Raw genomic sequence first — 4,880 nt, forward strand, 5'->3', positions numbered from 1 at the left:
CACCGTTAAGTATGTTGTGGATACTCTTTAGCAAATGAAGAATGTTCTATTTCTAGATTGCTGCAAGTTTTTATCATTAGAAGATGCGAATTTATTAAATGCTTCTTCTGTATATTTCGAGATGCTGTTATTTTTTTCCTTCATTTTGCTCATGTAATGAATTATTGTAACTGATTTCTAATGTTAAACCAAACTTTCATTTCAAAGGCAAATGCACAAAACAATAATCATATGCTAAAGGGAACACAAAGAACAAAAATGCCATCTGTGGGATCCCTGAGTGGCTCAGTCAGTTAAGTGTCTGCCTTCGGCTCAGGTCGTGATCCCAGGGTCCTGGGATCGAGTCCCGCATCAGGCTCTCTGCTCAGCGGAAACCTGCTTCTCCTTCTACCTGCTGCTCCTCCTGCTTGTGCTCTCCCTTTCTCTCTCTCTCTCACACACACTCACACACACACACACACACACACACACAAATAAGTAAATGAAATCTTTAAAAAATGCATTCTGTGACAATAATAATATAAAGAAGGAGGAGGGGCGGAGATGTACAGGAGCTGAATGTTTTTATATTATTGAAAATAAGTTGGTATTATTAAAACTAGGTTGCTACCTAGGAATAAACCTAACCAAAGAGGGGCGCCTGGGCCGTGCAGAGAGTTAAGCCTCTGCCTTCTTCTCAGGTCATGGTCTCAAGGTCCTGGGATCAAGCCCTGCATCGGGCTCTCTGCTCGGCAAGAAGCCTGCTTCCCCCCACCCCCATCTTCCACCTGCTTACTTGTGATCTCTCTCTCTCTCTCTCTGTGTCAAATAAAGCAATAAATAAAATCCTAAAAAAAATAAAATAAAAACCTAACCAAAGAGACAAAGAATCTGTACTCAGAAAACTATAAAGTACTCATGAAAGAAATTGAGGAAGGCACAAAGAAATGGAAAAACGTTCCATGCTCATGGATTGGAAGAAATATTGTGAAAATGTCTGTATTACCTAGAGCAATCTACATATTTAATGCAATCCCTATCAAAATACCACTATTTTCAAAGAAATGGAATAAATAATCCTAAAATTTATATGGAACCAGGAAAGACCCCAAATAGCCAGGGGAATGTTGGAAAAGAAAGCCAAAGTTGGTGGCATCACAATTCCAGACTTCAAGCTCTATTACAAAGCTGTCATCATCAAGACAGTATGGTACTGGCACAATAACAGATACATACATCAACGGAACAGAATAGAGAACCCAGAAATGGACCCTCAACTCTATGGTCAACTAATCTTCCACAAAGCAGGAAAGACTGTCCAATGGAAAAGAGACAGTCTCTTCAACAAATGGTGTTGGAAAAATTGGACAGCCACATGCAGAAGAAAGAAACTGGACCATTTCTTTATTCCACTCACAAAACTAGACTCAAAATGGATGAAAGACCTCAATGTGACATAGGAAGCCATCAAAATCCTTGAGGACAACACAGGCAGCAACCTCTTTGACCTCAGCCGCAGCAACTTTTTTCTAGAAACATCACCAAAGCCTAGGGAAATAAGGACAAAAATGAACTATTGGGACTTCATTAAGATCAAAAGCTTTTGCACAGCAAAGGAAACAGTCAACAAAACCAAAAGACAACCGACAGAATGGGAGAAGATATTTGCAAATGATGTATCAGATAAAGAGTTAGTATCGAAAACCTATAAAGAACTTATCAAACCCAACACCCAAAGAACAAATAATCCAATCAAAAAATGGGCAGAAGACATGAACAGACACTTTTGCAAAGAAGACATCCAAATGGCCAACAGACCCATGAAAAGTGCTCAATACAAATCAAAACCACAGTGAGATACCACCTCACACGAGTCAGAATGGCTAAAATTAACTAGTCAGTAAACAACAAATGTTGGCCAGGATACTGAGAAAGAGGAACCCTCCTACACTGTTGGCAGGAAGTCAAGCTAATGCAGCCACTCTGGAAAACAGTATGGAGTTCCTCAAAAAGTTGAAAATAGAGTTACCCTATGACCCACCAATTGCACTACTGGGTATTTATCCTAAAGATACAAATGTAGTGATCCAAAGGGGCACATGCACCCGAACATTTATAACAGCAATGTCCACAACAGTCAAACTACGGAAAGAACCTATATGTCCATCAACAGATGAATGGATAAAGGTGTGGTATATATATATACATTGGAATACTATGCAGCCATCAAAAGAAACAAAATCTTGCCATTTGCAACGATGTGGATGGAACTAGAGGGTATTATGCTAAGTGAAGTAAGTCAATCAGAGAAAGACAATTATCATATGATCTCTCTGATATGAGGAATTTGAGAGGCAGAGTGGTGGTCATGGGGGGAAGGGAGGGAAAAAATAAAACAAGATAGGACGGGGGAAGAAGACAAACCATGAAAGACTCTTAATTTCAGGAAAGAAACTGAAGGTTGCTGGAGTGGAGAGGAGCTGGGTGGGGGGGATGGGGTGGTTTGCGATAGACATTGGGGAGGGTATGTGCCACGGTGAATGCTGTGAATTGTGTTAAGACTGAAGATTCACAGGCCTTTGCCCCTGAAGCAAACAAGACATTATATGTTAATTTTTTTAAAATTTAAAAATAATAAATAAATAAAAGTAGGTTGCGATACTAAAATGTTAATTGTAATTCCCAAGATATTAGGGGTGCTGGGTGGCTCAGCTGGTTAAGCATCTGCCTTCAGCTCAGCTGGAATTGAGTCTCACATTGGGTTCCCTGCTCAGTGGGGATTCTGCTTTTCCCTCTCCCTCTGCTGCCCCCCCCCCGCTTGTGTTCTCTTGCTCATTCTCTCACTCTCTCTCTCTTAAACAAACAAATAAATAAATAAATAAAATCTATTAAAGAATAGAATAGAATAAAAGGAAGACATTGGCACATTGGCAAAAAAAAGGAAAAACAAAAGCCAAAATGTCAAAAAAACGAACAAACATGTTCCATGTTCCAATCTGTCCACAAGAGACTCACTTTACATGCAAAGACACACAAAGGTTGAAAGTAAAGAGGTGGGAAAAATTATACCATTCAAATTATTCCAAAGAAAAGCTGGGAGGCTATAGTATTGCCAAACAAAATAAACCTTAAATCAAAAAGATCACAAGACACAAAGAAGGACATTATATACCGTTAAAGGTTCAAAACAACAAAAAGATATAACAATAATAAACATATGTACACCTAATAAAAGAGCCCCCAAATATAGGAAGCAAATATTGAAAAAACTGAAGCAAGTTTAGACAGTTCAACAATAATTGTTGTAGACTTCAATACATCACCCTCAATAATGACTATAACAATCAGATAGAAGGTCAATAAGGAAACAGAAGATAAACAACAGAGCACTTGGTCTAACACTAGCAGAATACGTATCCTTCCCAAGTACATTCCACATTATTCAGGATAGACCCTATGTTGTTCCATAAAAGAAGTCTTAATAATATTTTTTAAGATTGACTCCATATACAGAACTTTTTCCAAAGAACAATTGAGTGGATGAAACCAGAAATTAATCACAGAAGGAAAACCAGAAATTTCACAAATATGTAGAAATTAAGCAGTACGATTTTAAACAACTAATGTGTCAAAGAAGGAATCATAAGAGAAGTTAGAAAATACCTTAAAATGAATGAAAGTTCAAAGACAACCTACCAAAATGAGTAGGATGTAGCAAAAGCAGTACTATGAGGCAAATTTACAGATGTAAATGCATATATTTTTAAAAAAAGATCTCAGGACACCTGGGTAGCTCAGTTGGTTAAGCCGATGTTTTCAGCTTGGGTCATGATCCCCAGGTTCTGGGATCGAGTCCCGAATCGGGCTCCTTCCTCGGCAGGGAGCCTGCTTCTCTCTTCGCTTCTGTCTGCTTGTGCGTGCTTTCTCTCTCTGACAAATAAATAAAGTCTTTAAAAATAAATAACTAAAAATAAAAATAAAAACAATTTTTAAAGATCTCAAATCAATAAGTTCACTGCATACCTTCAGAAACTAGAAAAGGGATGTCAAGTTACGACACCCACAGAATAAAGGACAAAATAAAAGAGCAGACATAAATAAAATAGAGATTTATTTCCAGAATGCAAGAATGGTTCAACATCAAAAAATCAACCCATGTCATATACCAAATTGATAAATTGAAGGGGAAAAACATATTATCACTCCAAGTGATGCAGAGAAAGCTTTTGACAAAATCCAGCACCCTTTCGTGACAAAAACACTCAATAAACAAGGACTAGAGGGGAACTTCCTTAACGTAGTAAGGGCTAGCTATAAAAACCTTGATAATGAAAGACTAATAATAAGACATGGGTACCTACTTTTGTCTGTTTTGTTAAACACAGTACGGGAAGTTCTAGCCTGAGCAATTAGACAAGAAAAAACAAAAGACTGCAGACTCGAAACTTTGAAATGAGAATGTGGCATCTGTAAGAGCCACAGAGCACTACAGAAAGAAAGGAGGAAGCTGCCCTCTCACCAGGAATCTGGGAACCCCACACCTCAGGTTTTTTTTTTTTTTAGCCAAAACTAGAGCCTGTTTATTCCCAAGGACTCAGTATTCCGCCTCAACATTCTTTCTCAAATTTGCTTTGCAACCCATAGGGAGAGGTGAGTCTTACACTGGTAGGTCAACTTCAAAGACTATTACACTTGAAAAAGATTGAAACATGCATTTTGGGGGGAGAGGGAGAGGTTCAGTATTCACGCAGAAAAACAAAGGTGTGTGTGACCCTGAAGATCCAAACACAGGTCAGGAAGTGATATCAGAGGAATAAGTATTAAGGATCCTTTCATTAACTGAGACCTTTAGTTCTGAGATGTGTAGCATGAAACTCTGATGATTATGGAGCAACTAATTA

This window comes from Mustela nivalis, assembly GCF_964662115.1.
Source record: "Mustela nivalis genome assembly, chromosome: 1".
In the NCBI taxonomy this organism is placed as follows: Eukaryota; Metazoa; Chordata; class Mammalia; order Carnivora; family Mustelidae; genus Mustela; species Mustela nivalis.